Source organism: Peromyscus leucopus, chromosome 4 (genome assembly GCF_004664715.2).
Source record: "Peromyscus leucopus breed LL Stock chromosome 4, UCI_PerLeu_2.1, whole genome shotgun sequence".
Lineage (NCBI taxonomy): Eukaryota > Metazoa > Chordata > Mammalia > Rodentia > Cricetidae > Peromyscus > Peromyscus leucopus.
In genome coordinates this window covers 42,691,235-42,711,918 of record NC_051066.1, presented here as the reverse complement: position 1 = coordinate 42,711,918, position 20,684 = coordinate 42,691,235, and the positions used below count along the sequence as shown (strand labels likewise).

General features: G+C 41.3%; 1 protein-coding gene across 2 annotated transcripts in view; it reads right to left on the bottom strand.

The window, feature by feature from the left end:
- The window catches only part of Csrnp3 (cysteine and serine rich nuclear protein 3), a 201,606-nt gene extending 187,357 nt beyond the window's left edge, over positions 1-14,249 (bottom strand). For both annotated transcript variants that reach the window (XM_028882218.2, XM_037204841.1), the window contains exon 1: positions 14,109-14,249. The gene's annotated coding sequence lies outside the window, so the exon portion shown is untranslated. The remainder of the gene's footprint in view (positions 1-14,108) is intronic.
- Positions 14,250-20,684: the final 6,435 nt, after the last annotated feature.

The following is a 20,684-nucleotide window of genomic DNA, read 5'->3' as shown; positions in this document are numbered from 1 at the left end:
TAAAGTTGCTCCGTCAATATTTTCTTTTTTCTTTTTAAAGCAAATACAAAATCACTACCTGCTCTGCAAGAATTTCAACACTTGGACTCTACACTGGCTTTGTTGGAAATCTAGTGGTCTCTCCTTAAAACCTCTCTTGGAGACAGTGCTCAGCCTACAGTGGGGAGAAGCAGCTTCTCCTCAAGTCACTCATGTAGAAGTGTTCTAAGTCTTGCAGAATAGTTTGGGAAAGGTCTTTAATAAATTTCTTTTCATGATGTAAAATCAATATAAAGCACTTGTTAGATTTTTCTCACATTTATGCTTTGACGTGTGGATGTGCTAAAGACCCTTGAACAATCACTATGATGAGAACAGGAGACAGACACTGGTCAGGTAGGACAGAGATCCCAAAGCAACAATTCCACAAGTATCCCTGACAGAAAACAGGGATGCCAGGAAAGCTCTGGTTCCTGGTTCTTTGCTGTCTCTCCTCCTGAGAGTACCCCTCCCAAGAAGCTAGCAGCTGCTGATACCCATCCCTGGACCTGCTCCTGCCATCCACGAGTTCCTCCTTTTCTCTCTCAAGCTCCCCACATATGAATCAACAACAAACCTTCTTCCTAAAATGGCCCCTCTGTGGTCCTTGAATTTCACTCTTCAAAATCATGAGACAAAAACCCACTAGTCACTGACCCAGTAGACTTTGTGTATGATGGTGAGTATCCAGTACCCAAATTCTTCAGTTAAAGCCTACATGAAGTTAGAGGAAAGGCCTCAGTAAAAGCTTTGTGTAATTCTATGCATCCAACAACCTAATTTCTAAGTTAAAGTCTACCTAACCAAAAAAAAGGGGGGGGCCTCCATCAAACTCCGGTTCACCCCACTCTCAGTAGTTTCTTCCATCAATCCTATAAAGTATGTCAGATTAGAAGCATGACATTACCCCATCCCAGGGAACCACTCTGGCTATCCAGTATCTCTGCTTTTTTCTATTAAGCTCCACCTATGTATCTACAACGAAATTTCTTCCTAAACCCACCCTCTGTGGCCCATGAACTGTTTGAATCCCCAGACAAGATCCAGAGGCCACTTACTCAGTGAGTGTTTTGTGTGACTGAGTCCTGGGCACCCTAACTCATGGGTTAAAGCCCCCATGAGTTGAAAACGAAGGCCTCCATCGAACTCAAATGTACCTCTGTTTCTGTATTAATTAGAGAAAGCCTGAAATGTATAGTTGGGTATTTGAGTGGGAAAGGGGAGGGAGGGAGAGAAATAAGGGGAGAAAGGGCAGATAAAAAGGAAGAAGAAAGAGAAAAACTGTCAACCTGCTTTGTTTTCCCCAATCTCGTTCCATTTTTTTTTATACCCTTCAACCCCATTACTGAAATCACCATGTTATAATTCCTTTCATGGCAACACGAAAACCATTCGGGAGGAATGAGGCTGTGAGAGAGGTTAGGATACCATCCCCATGCAGTATGTCTGCAGTAATGGGTGGCAAGGGAGGCACCTTAGGAAGTTAAGTTACTATGAATGCTTTTCAATGAATGTTTTGGTTTGGGGGTTTTTTGTTTTTGTTTTTGTTTTTTATCCACAGCTAAGTGAAAATCCTAAACAATATTTGAAATTACCCTCTGACACAAATTTTTGAGACCTCATAACTGGAAGGAACTGTTAACACACTCAGAAATCTGGAAGACTTGACTGAGATTTCCCAGCAGTGAGTACTGCATTTGCTGTGTACCACCTGTCAATCAGATATGTCGGGGTTCTACTCCAGGGTTCCATGACAAGGGCCAATCATGTGTACATGCAAAATGTATGGGGACCATTATGTTTCTGAAATCTACCTATTGGCAACACTGTATTAGTCCTAATACAGTATAAAAATAGTTACAATTTATAACCTGTTTTTATGTTTAAAAAAATAGTTACAATTTGTACTGCAGGCAGAGGATTATGAATGGTCTTGTTCCTATATTGATTGCTACAATGTTATAAATGTTATAATCCTAACTTAACCCAAGGTGGCAGCATCAAGAGGTGGAGTTTTAGGGAAATAATTATGTCATTGAGGCTAATAAGTATTTTCCTTCCAAGAGCCTCTCATCCCTGCCCAAATTCCTTCTCATTCTGCTGTGAGGTTACAGTGAACAAGGTCTAGAACAAGCAAGTCTCTCCAGATACAGAATATAATGGGATCTTGATCTGGGCGTCCATGCTCCAGAATAGTGAGAAGTATTTTTCCTGCTGTTAATAATCCACCCAGCCGGGCAATGGTGGTGCACACCTTTAACCCCAGCACTCGGGAGGCAGAGGCAGGTTTGAGTTTGAGGCCAGCCTGGGCTACAGAGTGAGTTCCAGGAAAGGCTCCAAAGCTACACAGAGAAACCCTGTCTCAAAAATAAAACAAAACAAATAATAATAATAATAATAATCCACCATGTCCATGGTATTTTGCTATAGCAGCCTGAAGGGAGTCAGACATAGAATAATCATATTTTGAATCAAAATATTTAAAATGACATTATAGTAATTATACATGGGCCCAGAAACTCAAAACAAAAAGCAGATTACTGGAGTTAAGAGTAGAAAATTGCAAATAATTAATTTATAAGCTACATTTTATGATGATATAAATGAGAAATAACTGAATTAGCTACTGACTCAGGAAAGATCACTTAAAGAATAAAACGTCAAAATCTAATTTGCTGTTTTGAGGGAAGAACTGTGAGGAATGTTGGATATGATGACCTTGCTACAAATGAAAGTTGATTTCCTAAAGTTAGTAGAGAGCTTAGGAGCGTGCCTCCACAGACCTTGGGTTTTGGCCAATCAGAGAGTGTTTTAGAGGAAATATTCTACATCGAGATTTATACTATGGGCTAAGATACCCGGATAACCACTCAGAACCCAAGTACACGGAATAGTAAGCCTGTACCTGCCATCTTCCCGTGTTGTTTTCATGTCCTGTTCTCCCTCTCACTGCCACAATGCTGACCAGGCAGCCAGGGCACAGTCACGGGCTTGGGTTGCTTATCAAAGGGTAAGCCAGAAGCTCCCAGGGAGAAGACCTTGCAAGTGCTTAGTGGCAGGGTGCTTACCTTCCACACACAAAGCCCTGGGTGCAAGTGTTGCCACCACAAAAATAACAATAAAGATAAATTAGTGGAGCTACAGAGAGATGGAGGTTAAAAATGAAGGTAGACTGAGCAATTCTAGGGACATGGATGAAGGCAGGTAAGAACATAGGTGAAGAGATTCCGAAGGCAGGAAAATCTCTAAATGAGAAAAAGAACAAGTGGGGAACTTAAAAGGTCTTGGCATTGATTTTTGTCAAGGATTTCATCGTAAAAGGAGAGGCAGAAGAAACCAGGCTGGTTGTAGGGGGTGAGGCAAGTGTCTAGTAGCAAAGGTGTGAGAGGTCTGAATGGCAGCTGGGAAGAACCATTCTTACCCACATCTGGTGACATCCAGATCCCCCAATTAAAAGCACATCTGTGGGATGTGAATGTTAAGATCTCAGGAGTTACAGATGAAAAATAAACTCTTAAGAGGGAAAAAAAAAATCCCTGGAGGGAAGTGTTACCACAGCGGGATGCGGTTGTGAGTTGCAGTGGGCTGTATCTCAGGTCAACTGGTAAGCAATCCTGGGGAGGACTTTTTTTTAAATACATAGTTCCAAGACTCACCAGAAATTACCCATTTGATGAAAAGCCCATTGCTACAAACACGTTTACCATTCCTTACAATTTCGTGGGTGGCTGGTTTAATTTCCTGGAGTTTTCTCCCCTATAGAACAGGACTAATGAGTAGCTGGTTTATAGTGTCAGACTTTGCGTTCTAGGTCTTCTAAGGACTGATAATTCCAACACCTTCCTGCCATTCGTGAGGATTAGCTATCCCAGGATGCATCACAGCTACAGCAGAACAAAGCCACAACCTGAAGTCTGCACAGCTCTGATTCCTCTCCCTGCCTCTCCTGTACCTCTTCTCTCATGCTGCCATGCCTTCTCACCTCCACCGAAGGATTATTTTAACATTCATTCATTCATTTCTTTATTTAGAGCGTGTGTGTGTGTGTGTGTGTGTGTGTGTGTGTGTGTGTGTGTGTGTATTATACATACTTGCCACAGCAGGTGTTTAAAGATCAGAGAAAGACAACTTGCAGGAGTTGGTTCTCTCCTTTCACCTTGTGGGTTCTGGAATCAAACCCAGGTCCATCATGTTTGGGGGCAAGAGCCTTTACCTGCTGAGCTATGTAAATGGCCTTCCTCCACCATGTCATGAGACATCAAAAATTCTTTTGATCTTGGCTGACCCACATCTAGAGCTGTGAGAAACTGACTTCTTCATAAATTTAATTGAAACGAGCAAGCAAATGTTTGCTGAGAGTGAAATTTAACCAGATTATTCACACAAAGCAGGATGATAAATTAGGGGTGAGGGACCAAGCTGCACTGTTGGCCTTTGGGGTCATCGAATGAATGACCCCTGCAAAGACAGGTAAAAGATGAAACTCTTCCATGGAAGGCACCCTTCTTCTTGATGGTGAGCACAGGCAGTGTTGGCTCTTTCCTTATTGAGTGACCACATCCTGCAAAACGCCTACCTCACACTCGAAAAGAAGTCTCTCGATGCCTATTTTGACATACAACAATTTGAGGGAAATTATTAGGGTATGTTTGTTCATCAAGTGATCAGATTTTACCAAAAGCCTACCTCACAATGGAGGAAAGCCTGTGACTGTATTAACATGGCATACACAGTTTTATAAGCTATAATTTCTCCAATTAGGTTACAAAAACATTCTGTTCCATAACTGTCTAATTTGATTTTGGTTTTGTATTTATGGCTACATAGTATTTCACTGACTAATTGTTGCTGTGGATATCACTCTATATAAATAAAACCCTGATAGCCAGTGACCAGGCAGGAAGTATAGGCGGGACAAGGAGAGAGGAGAATTGGGGAAACAGGAAGAAGGGGGAGAGACACTGCAGCCACCGCCAGGACAAGCAGCATGTAAAGACACCGGTAAGCCACCAACAACGTGGCAAGGTATAGATTTATAGAAATGGGTTAATTTAAGATATAAGAACAGTTATCAAGAAGCCTGCCATGGCCATACAGTTTATAGGTAATATAAATGTCTGAGTGATTATTTTATACTTGGATTGTGGGACTGCAGGGCTTGGTGGAACCTAGAGAGAAGCCCTCCAGCAACAAATTGTACTATAAATATTTAAGTAAACTTCTAAAAGAGGACGCTGGGCTCCTTTCACATATTCAGAGGAAACACATGTAAATCACAGAACCATTTTACCATAATTTTATATTGTTGCACACAACTTTATTCTACCCTAAAGGTAGAATAATGACATTTCCAAACACTTTGCCAGTTTGGCTGCCAGAGAAACCCTGCCAATTTGTGTCTTTTTTACTTTTCCAAGACAGGGTTCTCTGTATAGCTTTGGAGCCTGTCTTGGTACTCACTCTGCAGACCAGGCAGTCCTCAAACTCACAGAGATCCACCTGCCTCTGCCTCCCACGTGCTGGGATTAAAGGCATGCGCCACCATTGCCCGGCCCATTTATGTCTTTGATGGTGCTCTTGGACATATTTTTGCCATACCTTTGCTAATAATGCAGGATGTATTTATTTTATTTTATTGTAAATTTGTCAGCTATTCAAATTAATAATTACTGTTAACATACATACATTCCTATTTTGCACGAAACATCATTCCAGTGTTTTAGGTGAGTGACAGACAGGATTCCAGCCAGAACAGTCCCTGACATTCTCTGGTCTGGGTATACATGCTTATTTGAGTCCGTGGTTGTGAACGTGATGAGCACCCACTCTGGTGATCACACTCACGGGCATATGGAATGTAGCAAAAAGGATTTGCATATAAACCAGTGACCTGATTGGGGGCGGGGGGGGGGGGCTATCTCCTAACCACACAAGCCCATCAAACTGGACCAAGAGCAGTGGTTCTCAACCTCCCTAATGCTGCGGCCCTTTAATACAGCTCTTCTCATTGTGGTGACCCTCAGACATAAAATCATTTTAGTTGCTACTTCATAACTGTCATTTGCTACTGCTATGAATGGTAATGTAAATATCTGTGTTTTCCAGTGGTCTTAGGTGACCCTGTGAAAGGGCCATTCGACTATGAGGGGTGGTGGTGACCCCCATGTTAAGAACCCCTGCCTAGAGGTTATAGAATAAGGATGAGAGGGATTCAGTGTGAGAAAGAGCTTTTGTGGGGGGTTAGGAGTACATGGTATGGAAAGCACAGAGGAACATGGTTCTCGGGATGTCAATCTAAGGAGTCAAATTCTACCATCAACAAGATGAGCTTGGAATGGGATGCACCACCACAGAAAGCTAAGAGACAGGAGCTGAGCTGAACTGAGTCCAGCCTGTGGGACCCTGAGCGATGAGTACAGCCATGCCGCCCAGCACTTCTGACACTCCGCGTTCTAAGCTAGCATGTGTGAGTGGCTTACCCTGGTGTGCTGGTGATAATTCCTCACACAACAGACAAGTAACTACCGTGTATACCATCTCATTAGCTGTTCTTATTATTCAAGGGGGGGGGGTGAAGCACAAAGAGATTCGATAACAAAGCCAAGGTCGTAGAGGTAGACTTTCGAGCTAGAACGCAAACTCCAGCGCCTGCACATTTGGAACCGTGCATCACGTTTCCTCACTCTCACAGTATTACCTCACTGCTTACAACTGGCTTCCTTCTTTCCCTGCTCAGCCTCCCTCCCACCCCCTCCTTCCCTGTCCCCTTTCCTCTTTTCCAAAACAGGGTCCTGATCCTCTCCTCATTCTCTCTCTCTCTCTCTCTCTCTCTCTCTCTCTCTCTCTCTCTCTCTCTCTCTCTCTCACACACACACACACACACACACACACACACACACACACACACTTTCCCTTCTTTTCCTTCTCTCCCACCCTGCTTTCTTCATTGTTCTTCCTCCCATCCTTTCTATCCGCTTGTCGTGATAATTCTCTCCAAAGGCTTCTACCCTCCCGCATTATCTGCTCACCTCCACCCTGACGTATGCTGAGATTCAGTGAAACGCACACTGGTCCCGGGGTGGAAACCCCTACACTTGCTTCCTTTGTCACTGCCTCAGCCCTGTGACTTGCTATACATTTGGACATAGGATTGTTCACCAGAGCACAGCATAATTGGCAGAAAATCAATGGTAGAATAAAAGGGTTTCTGAACAATGCATGGGGTTTTGTTTACTTGGATTTTTTCCTTTGTGTCATTGTGTGTTGTTTGTTTTTTCAGTGCTGGGAGTCAAACCCAGGGCCTCATTCAAGCTAGGCAAGCACTCTCTTACTGAGCTACAGCCACAGCCCCTACAATTCTAGGTTTAATCACACGTTACTGGACATCTTTATCATAACAAAGTGGGATTCATTAACCCCCCAATATATGTGAAAGAGATGGCTTATGTTATATATATATATATATATATATGTGTGTGTGTGTGTGTGACTTATATATTAGTGACTTAAGTACATTGATTTGCAACCCATCTATTGATTGAATATAGGATGCTCTGAATGAATATGTATACAAAGTAGAAGTCATTCCTCAGTATTGTGAGGAATTGGTTCCAAGAACCTTCTCTGTCCTAAAATCCACCAATGTCCGTGTCTGTGGAAGCACACAGGATTCCACGTAGCACACTAGTGCCCTCCCACAGTTTATGATGGATGGCCTCTGCATTCTGTGTAATGCCAAATGCCGTGCAAACGCGATGTTCGTAGTTGTCTCGTAGTTGTTACCCTGTCTTGCTTAAGGAACACAAGCCATTTTCCCCTGAATATTTTCAACCTGTATTTGGTTGAAACTGTGGCTGTGATGCCAGCTAATATGGAGGGCTGACTGCTGCCTTATAATGAAACAAAGCAGAGAGGCATGAAATGGGGGAAAGTATGCAGATGAAATCCCTCATTAACACAGGAAAACTCAAGTGGAATCTTAGACAATAAAAATCTGCAATGTGAAAATTTGCCTGGCTTCATGACATTCCACTGACATGAAAGCTGTCACATTGAAGAGCATTCCCAGAGAAGTACATGAAAGAAAAGGACTACCATAGAATGCAGGTGTGTCTGTCACTGAGGGGTTAGAAGAGGCTAGATGGCTGGCTGCCTGAGACCATCACTCACTTCAAAATTTAGTCAGCAACAGCATTTGGAACACAAACTGCCTATCAGATGCTGTGTAGAAGACTGATGTGGGGACAGGAAAACCCTACCACTGGCAATTATGGCTCAGATGGTTTGGAGAAAGCTAGAGAGGACAGAGAAAGGATGCAAAGGCCAGACTAAGAAACAGTCCAGGCAGTGCAAGACAAGAAAGGGGCTTCTCTCTCCAGAGCCTCACCTGCATATTGTGGGATAACCTCAAAAGAAAAAAATCACAGTAGAGTCTCCAAGCTCAGCTCCTCATTTGACACCCAGAACTGCATGGCTTCTGTGGGCCCCCTAGAGGGTTTGGGCCTCACAGTGGGTAAACAAAGTCAAACCTGAGGTTTATCAGCTAAAATAACGAAAATTTTGATTAAGCAAAATAAGAATGACTAGGACTTCCAGGAAGGAAAAGAAAACAACAATAAACCTTTCTGGGAGTCTCCTTGTCCCTACTAAGCTGACACCATCACAACCACAACTGCCTGGGAACTGATGACGTGTCACAGCTAGCCTGAGGAAAGAAAGGAAGAAGTAAATAAATAAGGGAGGGAGGGAGGGAGGGAGGAGAGGAGAGGAAAGAAGGAAGGAAAAAAAGAGAAGGAAGGAAGGAAGGAAGGTATTTGTAAAGATATTCATGCCTCCTGCTGCTTAGGAAATTGTTTCATTCATTAAATATTTGTGGTGGATCCATAACATGACAGCCATCAACTGTTTAGACACTTGCTAAAAAAAGAAACTCTATTTCTGACCCTGGTGTCGAACTTACAAACAGTGAAGGAGACAGTGACAGCAAATGAAGCCCACCCGCCTCACGGGTCCCCAGAGGAGGTCTAAGTACAGAAGTCCCTGCAGTTCTAAAATGTCGTTATGCCCTGGAGTTCATCTGGCCAGTTGTGCATTTTTACAGTCTTCCAAAGCACTCTTAACTCCAATTCTCTTTATACAGTCTTTAATGCAACACGTGCCACATTTAATTTAAATACATAGGCATTAGCTATCATAATTTTGCACAGGCAAAGGCTTCCTCTCCCTCTATTTCCAGAATAATTTTCTATGCTTTAGTGTCCTGACAAGTGAAATGAAGACACCAGGAAGATATCTCTGTGGGTAAGTCATGTGCTCATAGGGAATGGCACCTAAAATATACAGTATAGGGAAAATATGAATATTTACGAAAAGTTTTTTGCTAAATATTGATTAAAGATATAAATTTTTCACAAAAAGCATTTGTTGTCTTTCTTTTGAGTTAGTTTCATTTTTAACTAATGTACAAATGAATCAGAAAAAAAAAAAAGAGAGAGAAATATATTGTATGCACCAGGCTCCCAATTACTGTTTGAAACTATTTTGTTAAACTGGACCTATCCTTAATATAAGGGCTCTTGAAAAATGTATGACAAGGCCACTATCTCCTTTTTCTCTCATGTGCACATGCATGTGCTATGCATGTGTGTAAATGCATGTTCATATGATCATATGCATGTCCATGTGTGAAGATATGCATACATGTGTGTGGAGGCTTTGTACTGACATTGGGAATATTACTCTATCATTCTTCCCCTTTATTCTTTGAGGCAGCATCTCTCAGTCAAACCTAGAAGTAGCAGAAAGGGCTAGTGTCCATAGCCAGCTGGGTCCCCTGTTTTGGCCTTCCCAAGCTGGGATTGCAGGGACTTGGCTAATGGTGTGCCCACCCGTCATTTGCATGGATTCTGGGGCTCCAAACTCTAGTCCTCTCACTTACACAGCAAGCAGTTTAACCATGGAGCTGTCTTCCCAGCCCATCTTATCTACCCTTTCAAATGATGAGCTCAACATCCATGAAGTTGTTCTCTGGTCCACGATATCCTTGCTGACATACATTCCATAGAAGGCATTAACACTTATTAGGATATCTTGAATAAAATACTTGAAATCTTAAATTGAGTCTGTGTTTTCAGAATTTGTACTTTCAACAATGTTTAGGTCAAACTGTTTAGTCTATTATTATAACTGAGATCTAAACAACTGACTGAGGAATACAATGTCCTGCCCACTGACTGAGATTTGTGGACTATCTGAATGACATCATTGGCTTGATAACAAATCCCATGCCTTGCTCCTTGATGCATGAAAATATGACTGAAGAACAGCAACTACTTTGAATCGATTCCCGTTTCATTCCTGTATAACTCCTACACTAAATATTGGGTATTAATGTAGATGAAAGCAAGAATAACATCTGATCGATAACAGTTTTGAGTTATGGCACCTGGTAGTACAGATGTTAATGTGAGTTTTCATTTGCCTGGATCACCTTAAGAATGTAGCATATCTGAAGCTTGTAAAATCTGGCCCACGCTTTCTTACCCTGATGTTACTACCCGTCCTTGTAAATCCCAGCCCTTCCCATTTCTAGAAATGTGGGGTCATTTGCTAATAGCAGCATATTTCCACTACAGATATGAAGCTGCCCACCAATATTATGGAGGAAGTGATTAAATATTAATTTTCCTTAGTATATTTTATGAGACTTGAGAGGACTGTACATAAGCATCTAAAATGGTAGCAAGCCATTTTCAGACAATAAAGGAACATAAAACTTTATAGATGGAAGCAGTATACTGTATTTTTTAAGTTACCTAATGTTGAGAATATGCGTGTTTGGTTCATAATCTTCGGGAACCTGAAGTATACTTGGCAATTTTGACTGCACCCGAGTAGTGAGTTGTTTGCACAGGTCACGTGACAATTTCTTGCTGCAATGCTTGCTCGAAGTGCGCTTTTCCATGTCATCACCATTCACACTGAAAGTGTTATCTCTGAAGTAATTTGTTCACGTTAATTGAGGAAAAACTAAATAGTCCCCACCATCCTAAGGCCCCCTGAAAAGCAAAGCAGTGGTGCACCCAGCGAATTTAACTGCAGATAATGAACTGGTTAAATGGTAACTATTTTAGCACGTGGTTTACATGGGTAGTACTGGGTTTGCTTACAATGCTCATGCTAAAACTTACCGGCTAAGATAACTATTAGGAAAATAAAGCATTCCCCGTCAAAGTTATTTAAACAAGCGGTAAAGAGATAACGGAATGGAAAATCTCATTTGCATTATAACAATAATAGCAAAACTAAAACATTATGATGATTCTCCTACTTCACAAATGGCAACAGAAACGGTGTTCGGGATGACAGTGTCATCTTCAAAGCACACATAATGAAAAATATTTTAATTTGAGAAATTGCCTAGAGCAAAATAGGATGATAATTGTGATGGGCTTTTTTCTTATGAAAAAAAGCCATATAAAACAAATGCTTTATTTCAAACAAAGAAAAATTCTTCAAATATGTATGTACATATATTAAAAAATTATTAAATTTAAAATGAATAACCTTAATATTAAAACAATTATTTTTTTAGCTTGCTTAGAACGGATAGTCTTTTATTCATTAGGCAGATTATCAAGGTAAGAAAATGACTGAATTAGTAAAATGTGGACTAGAGGTCCTTATTCCATGTGTCCAAATACGATCTAGTTGCTCACTACTCATAGCCTGGGCATGCATCTCCAGCACTTTCATTTTTTTAAGCTACCAATACATTAAAAATGTTTTTTTTTTTCCTTTTTCATCTTACTCAGTACACTATTAACCACTACAACATGGGGAGAAAAATGAAATCAAACACTGGGCAAAAGAAGACAAAACAATACTAGTTATCTGCACTACAAACCTAACATTTACATCTTAAAGCTGGCTGCCAGGGCTTACTGGAGAGCTTTGGAAGGCTTTCATTTGCCTGTATCATCTTTCATGCTTTTTCCTCTCTTTTGCCTTCAGTACAGCTCTCTCTCTCTCTCTCTCTCTCTCTCTCTCTCTCTCTCTCTCTCTCTCTCCTCTCTCTTTTCCCATAGACTGCAGTAGAAGCTGCCACAGTTGTCTCCTTTTTATAAGCCAAGCAGACGTCTGCCAGTGCCTGATAGGAAATGCTGATGGAGAAAGGGTTTATCTACTTTCCATCCAAAACATGTGAGCCATTAAGGACAGTATAAAAAGCAACAACAATATACTCTGCTTTTATTCAGAACCTTTCCCTTAGTGATTATTAAAAGGATGATATTTTTAGCTAAAGAAAGCAAAATGCATCCGCAGCAGCTGGTTTCCAAGGAAACAGAATAATTTAAAACCATGTGAAACTCTGCTCTCTAATTTTCATCAATCCCCTTTCATTCCTAGAGGTAGCTTTGTTCAGAATTTATAATTCCTTTTTTAAGAATGTAGCTGCATCGATTTATTGTCTGTAACACATTCCAGTAGCTGAATATGTATTTATTCTTGTATATCACCTCAAGTTCCATGAAGGTGGGAAACTTGAATTAATTGCAATTACCATTTTGTTTGTAAATCAAAAATTACTTTTAAAAAACATTGACAATTAAAAACACAGAAAAATTTTAGCATTACATCATCATTTTTGAAATTAATAAATAGTTCAAAACAAACCATAGAAGAGACCAAAATAACACCTGAGAGTATAAAGACATTAAGTATATTTAGTGCGTTTAGAAAGTTCAAAGTAGTCGTTCATTAACTTGAATAATCTTTCCGCAATATCCAGCAGTATTTCTTTCCCATTTAATTTCTTAAGAATCGCTATGCTTGTACCACCTCATTCAAAGGTTTGCACAATCCACCTTGCAAATCAAAGCAAAAACAAGACCAGGTTTTCTTAAAAATTTATAATGATTCTTAGTAGTTTGTAATTCATTCAAAGGCATCAAAAATACATATGAATGAATTATTCACACCACTATTATGCTTCTGTTTTATTCCAGTCAACAGGTATCAATTAGCTGCCAATGTGTCCACAACTGTACTATTTTCTTAAGAGCTCAAAAGTAATGAGATCCTGTCAGCCCTAAATGGTCATATATATTAAAATCAACTGAGAGGCTAGTGATGTGCAATTAAGTTACTTTTCTGTCTTTAGTACTAACATATGTCATTTATTCCACACTGTTAAAAAAATCTTCCCTGATTGTCCTAAAAAAAAAATATAAAACATAATTTGCAACTAGCAAAGTCAAAACTTGAGGAATATTACACACACACACACACACAAACTGTCGTAATTCTATCGCTAGCAATATGTGTTGGAATTTCTTAACCTTGACGCATCTGGTTCATTAATGAAACTTCTCTGTCAGACACTACTTTCCGCAGCAAAGTCTCATCCTTCCCAATTAGACTCCTGTGCTTTTAAAGTGAAAACAGTCCCGCGCATGTTGACAGCTCTCTATTGATGGTTACTTCATCTCCACACCACACGTAAGCTTCAAATCTGCTGACTAAAACGCTGCAGCTGCTCGGGGCATGAGATGCATCGAGAGAAGAGAGCTTACATGCACACAGACCCTTCGTTCCAAGTCAAGACTATAGGAAGCTGCAAACTGAAAAATGATTTTCATAAGCTCCTTACTGGGTGGGAAGGATAAAGACCCCACACTAAATCCTGTGCTTACAGAGAAGGCTCCATTTTCTCAGGACCTGTGGAATCTATCAAGCTTTTTCCCATGCCTCCTTTGGTTTCCATGAACACAAGCCTTGATTAAAAACACAAAGACGCACGATTTTATCCATCGGTTTTGCTCAGTAACGTTTGCTTGGGTGGCTATCAGAAGAAGCCATGCTTCTGGTGTTTCTGTGCGTTTTCGTGTTTAAATCAGGGAAGGCTTTTGCAGCCTCTACGAACTGCTCACTAAGGCTGCCCGCAGTCTAGCTAGGGACCGCTTTAGCCAAGCGCCTTCAGGATTCCCACACCCTAAAGGATGCTTCTACTAGAAGCTAGGGTCTCCATTTTTACAAAAAGAAAAGAAATTCTCTTTTCTTCTTCTTAGTATTATTATTTTTGCTCTTACCTGTAAATGTGGTCTCAGTACTTGGGCTCCGGCAGAACACACTGAAAAGAGTGACTCACTCCGCCCTCGGCCATCCATCAGGCCGCAGCCAACCAATAACAAAAGCCAGATCCTGGCGTCCTCCAGCTCTTACTGCTCGCCTGCTCCCAGCCCTTGCTCCCTCCCACCCTGAGCTTTTAGAGGACAAATCCCTGCAGCAGTGGGAGGAAGGAAAAAAGAAATATGGAGAGAGGAACTGAAAAGAAAGATTTCAAAGAACAGCCAGCTGGAGTCAAAAGTCTTGTTTTGGGTGTAGGAAAACGGGGTTAATCTATGCCTTGCCCACCACAAATCAAAGCAAACACTTGAGGAAAGCCTAGATAAATGGCCTGTTTCCCCTCACTCCATTGATTTTTTTTTTCCTTTAGAGGAAAAAATATACACCTCCTCATTGTGTATTCTGAAATATAGATAGAGGAGGGAGACGGACCATCAATATTGCCTTTTCAAAGAGATCCAATCGAAACAAATCAAATCATGACATCTCTTACTGTTGATATGACAACCTCTGCTTGGCAGTGTTTCTACTCACAGTTTCAGGGCCAGATCAGCAGAGTATATGTTTTTCACCCAGAGTAGAAGAATATTCAAATATTTTAGAGTTGTGTGGTTTGCATGACTTCAGATTCCTTAGATACCAGCATCAATTTGTGAATAATGGAGCTTGTTAAAGATTAAAGAGGCATCAGCCACTCGGTTGCTAAGTCTCAAAGTGACTAATTGGACTCTAATTTTTGCTCTAATAACCTTGGGCAAAATCATTTCACTTCTGAACTAAAAGGCATAACATGAATAAAAGAACAATTGAGGAAAACATCAAATTAGATTTATATAAGACAGCAAAGCAAATTCATATGCAGCTTCAAGGGGAAAAAATTACTTTAAATAAAGTCTCACTATGCAGCCGTAGCTAGTCTGGCATTTGCTTAGTAGACCAGGCTGGCCTCAAATCTAAAGAGACCTGCCTGCCTCTGCCTCCTGAGTGCTGAGTTAAAGGCAAGTGCCATCACATCTAGCCAAGAACGCTAATTAAACAATAGCTAATAAAAGAAACAAAAGAATACTGATTGTTTACATTTAAATGCTACTAATTGGACCAGGGAGATAGCTCAGCAGTCAAAGGACTTTGCCACCAAGCTTGACAACTGTGGAGGGCCCCCAAACAGCTTGACCTCACAGCTGCCATGACAGGCTTAGAGGCCCAGACACAGCTTCTGGTGGATAACACCTGGACCCAGGAAAAGCCATAAGCTGACCCCACCCAGTGTGGGGCCTGAATCTAAGGGGAAATACCTGACATTCCAAACATTCCCTATACCCCCCCAAATGTCAGTCCATCAGGGTCCTGAACCCTGGAAATCTCCTCACCCCAACCTCTGCTATGATTAAAAAAAAAAAAAAAAACACCTTGCCTGGGTTCTGGGCTCTCTGCTCCCACTGCTGCATGGGACAGAGAGCCCAAGCTCTGAGCTTGAAAATAAAGACTCCTTGCTTTTACATATGGGATTCTGTCTCCCTGGGGGTCTTTTGGGGGTCCCTGCGATCTGGGTATAACAACAACCTGAGTTCAATTCCTGGGTCCCACATGGTGGAAAGAGAGAACCAGCTCTTGTAAGTTGTCCCCTGACCTCTGCACCAGTGCCATGGCATGGAGTAAACACACACACACACACACACACACACACACACACGCAACGCAGGCACGCGCGCAATTTATATAAATTTTTAAACTCACTGCTGATTGAGGTCATCTGATGAGACATTCAAAGAAAGACTCCTTGGAAAGACATGCACTAAATGTTTCAGGGTTATTTTTATTTACAGGTCAGTGTCTGTGGAGGCTCTAAGAGGAATCCCCTGGAGTTGGATTTACCTGCTGCAAGCTGCCTGATGAGGGTGCTAAGATATGAACTGTGACCTGTAGAACAGCAGCAATCTTATTTTTGTTCGTTTTGTTTATTGTTTGTTGCTGTTTTTGTTTTTGGAAACAGAGTTTTTTTGTGCAGTCCTGTGTGTCCTGAAAGTTGCTTTGTAGACCAGGTTGTCCTTGAACACACAGAGATCCAGCTGCCTCTGGCTCCCAAGTGCTGGGATTAAAGGCGTGCGCCACCACTGCCCAGTGAGCAGCAAACTCTTAACCACTGAGCCATCTTTCCATCCCTCAGTCTGGTGGATTTTCTCTCAGCCAGTGGCTGCTATCTCCATCATAGAGGTATGGAGATATCTACGGACCTTGTTCTGCAGTTTCTTAGTTTAATGTCTTTATGGGAATAAGACCAAGGGGAGGAAACAGGAAGAAATGGGAGTATTCTTTATTTCTGGAATTAACTGGTCTGAGGACAAACCCTGCATAGTCCAGATAACTGAACAGAGGGCAAAGGGAGTGTCTGGTGATTTAACTCAAAGCAGACTTCACATAGAATTGCTCTGGGGCTGACCTATTAGTTTAGTGTATGAACAGAATTCCTGGGAAGAAGCTGTGTCTGCAAAGGCTAATTGACTGATAATAGCTTCAATCGTGTAGAATGGTGGGAATGTTGCAAGTTCAGAGCCAATTTATCTTGGGGCATCTTTAGCCCCTTAAATGGCTACTTATTACACTCCTTTACACATAACCTAACATTCTTTGTAACCATCAAGTAAATCCTTTGGACTATATGAACAGATCCCTCGTTTCCACCAACCAAAGGGCTAAGAATGCTGACAGACAGCAACTAGGGCCTATGGCAGAGTTTCCCTCACTTTGCTGTAACCCAGCTACTGGCTGTATCTGCTGATGTGTTTGAAACGTATACTATTTTTATAGTCTTCTTTATTCTGTTTCTATAAAAAGCTTGCAAACTTGCTACTTCTTTAGAACATAATATTTGGCCAAATCTGAATCTGTTTTCCTAGGCCATGGGCATATTTGGCTCCAAAAATATACCATCTCTTGTATTCCTTTGTATTTCTTTCATTAATAAGTGTTTGCACAGTATCTGTGAAGCCCCACAACCTTTAGGTTTAAAAAAAAAATGATTATTACTTTAATTGTATGCTTATCTGATGTAAGTTTGTGAGGCTTTGTTGAGATTATGTTACCGGAACTTTGAGGGATATTTTTGTGGCCCCTAGATGATACTGGGGAAATCGGGGCCCCCTCTTGGGGTTCTTAGTAAAAAAAATTTAAGTGGACACAAATGGAAATATGAGGACAATTTGGTGGGAGTTTAAAAGAAAGAAACAAAACGCCCAAGCCAGGGAAGTTGTAGATCTCAGCAGCTGCCCAGAGGAGAATAGACGAGACGAGAGGGAGGGGCCAGGCTGTTTCAGCTAAGCAGGCATAGAGGAGGTCAGTTCTGTGGTAGGCAGAAGCAGCTACATGGTGGGAGAGGAAGGTTGGCTTGCCTTAAAGTGAAGCATACAGTGTTAGGGAAGCCTGAAAGCGTTTCGGGGAAGCATCTTTACACAAGAGATAGGGAAATGGTGGTAGCACATGCCTTTAATACCAGCATTCAGAGGCAGAGGCAGGTGGATATCCGAGTTCAAGGCCAGCGTGATCTACAGAGTGAGTTCCAGGACAGTCAGAACTACACAGAGAAACCCTGTCTTAAAAAAAAAAAGAAAAAGATCAAGGCCAGCCTGGTCTACAGAGTGAGTTCCAGGACAGGCTCCAAAGCTACACAGAGAAACCCTGTCTCGGAAAAAAAAAGAAAGAAAAAGAAAAAGAAATGGAGAAGAGATAGAGGAATAGTAAAAGTTATGCTTTCAGACTTTCAAAGTTCTGTGAGAGATGGCAGTAGGGGATTCGAATTCAGGAAAGGAAAGGTGCTGTATTTTATTAAAGGTATAATTATTCCACTTATCTCTTTTGTTTGGTTTAAGCAGAACCTACCTTCAGGGCTGGATGTGTGTAGAGGTGGGATGGTCCTTCAGCCAAATGATTGACCTGTCCGATTGGAATTTTAGTTTTCTACCTAGGTCCAGCTCAGAGATTCCATTCTCTTGACCACAGAGAACTTTCCCTTAATGGGTAACATTAACAATGAGGAGTGTTAAACTCTCATTTAATTTTACATTGTAAGTTCTCTATAGAGGAAAATGTTTTCACAGACGCTGTGGTCTAGTTGCCAGGGAAATGTAGAGGAATCCTGAGGATAGACAGCATTTCCTAACGATGGCTGGTGACACCTGCATCGCAATCACAGAGGGAAGCAAGGGCCTCACCCGGACTTAATGAATCTGCATTTGAAGGGGTTGAGGCTCACCACTTTGAGCAGGCTCCCTTGGTGATTTTGAGGTGAGCTGTTAGAAACAGGAAGTCACAGATTAGTGCTCCCTGGATGCACACCTTCAGATGGTGGTTCCTTTACTGATAAGCTCATGGGCGGGTCTGGGGTGCAGCTCTCATTTGGAAATTGTCAGCATGTAAGAAATGATTACAGCCATGAAAGTGGATGAGCATGTTAAAGGGTTAAAATCTAAAATTACCAACAGATAGTGGGAAATCAACCTACTTAAAAAGAAAAAACTCGTAAAAAATGGCAGACAATAGACATTTCTGAATAGATATTTCTTCTAAGAAGACAGAAAAATGGCCAACAATATTTTTTGTTTAAAAACAGTTAAATATTTAAAAACAGTTCAGCATCACTAATTGTCAGGGATATGCCGTCCAAAATGCTTATGAGAGTCACCTCACAGCCAGTAGGATGTTTTGGTCTATTTTCCATCTTGTGACCAAACACCTGAGATACATCAACTTAAAAAGATGAAAATTCATGTGAATCTAAGTTCTTCAATGGAAGCTCTAGCTTATGTTGAACTGTCTAACAAGGCTCTTTAACTAACAGAACTTCAGCGACTGTGGGGCTTGGAATGTTGCAAGTTCCAAGTCTGGTTATATTTATTCCAGGCTGTCTTTGGCCTCCTTCATGCTCATCCCTTGCCCACTTTGTCTGACTGAACATCCTTCTGATTATCATGTGAAACCTTTCGGAATGCACCAACTTAGCAGACTACTAGCTTCCACCAACCAAAAGCTAAGGCTGTTCTCCACTTCGCTGACACCTGTCTACCTGGCAAGGAACACTCCTGACTCCATTTTGAAGGCAGGAGTCATTATGTTGTATTTTTAAAAAATAAGTTTTTATTTACTGTGAAAGTTAAGTAGGCCTGTTTTCTGGAACCTGACCTTCCCCAACCCATGACCTGGATTTGTTTTTGAGAATACTCTGATCCTGACCCCTCCTAATCACATGGTGGATGATCACATGATTCTTTTAAAGGTTTTGTTTTTCTTATTTCCTTATTGTCCCATTGTCTCCCTTCTGTAAAACTACTTATAATTTTACTTGTTAAAAGGGGCCCAAAAGGTGGATTTGAGACTGCTCTCTTTAACCTGACTTGGGCAGTCACTGACCAGCTCTGGGGTGCACCCTAATAAAAATCAAGCTTTCATCAAATTTGACTCAAATTGTGGTAGTGGTCTTATTCTCACCATTGGGATGAAAACTGGTGTTTCCACGGATATTTTTAAGAAGTGTTTCTTTGTTCTATTACTATAAAAGCTTCATGAAACAGTTGTCATGTCAGAACGTTCCATTGGTGGTTAACCCAAATCTGTATTCCCAGGAACTGGTCACTCATTTGGTTCCAGGATAAATTTGTATCAGCTTTGAGTAGAGGTCTGCGTTTCTCCTGTCCACATTTATTTTTCTCATAGTTTGGGAGATTTCAGTCTCCCAGTGGAGAGTTGTCTCCCAACAGTTGTTCGCCCCCACGTTGATTTGGGACCTTTTGTGAGGATCTGCATCATGGCCCAAGCACGTGGAGAGGAAGCTGCTCACTTCATGGATGCTGGGAAGCAAAGGCAGAGACAGAATGTGGATGGACTCCTTCTAACTCCCTTAGTGGATCTGCCCCTATGACTCAGCTTTTCTCTACCAAGCCCATCAGCCTTGTGAAATGGTAAAAGTGTGGATTAGGTCACACTAGGAACCTTCTTACTACCTGTATATATACCACAAAATTTTCTTATATACCTTAACTCTACAAAGGTAATTTATTTAAAAAACAGATATCTAAATTAAAAATTCATTTTAATGGACCCATGCCATACACATTGTACCAAACATAATGAGCACTTTTTATTTTTATATAAATTTCCCAGCAAACTTTCCTTGTGTTAATATTCTCATCTGCCCCTTGAAATCTCATCCCTTGGCGCTGCCCTGTCCCGATTTAAAAGCCGGGTGGTGGTGGTGCACGCCTTTAATCCCAGCATTCGGAAGGCAGAGGCAGGTGGATCTCTGTGAGTTCGAGGCCAACCTGGTCTCCAAACCGAGTTCAAGAAAGGCACAAAGCTACATAGAGAAACCCTGTCTCGGGAAAAAAAAAAAAATAAGAAAAGAAAAAAAAAGGCTCATTCTAACGAAAAACTCCTCCCTTTCCTCTCTCTTCTGCTTTTCATCCCACGAGATGTGTGCACCCTGTCCTCTCTCTCTTCTGCCTTTCCCCCTTCCCCACCATGAGGTGTGCACACCTTCGCTTTCCTTC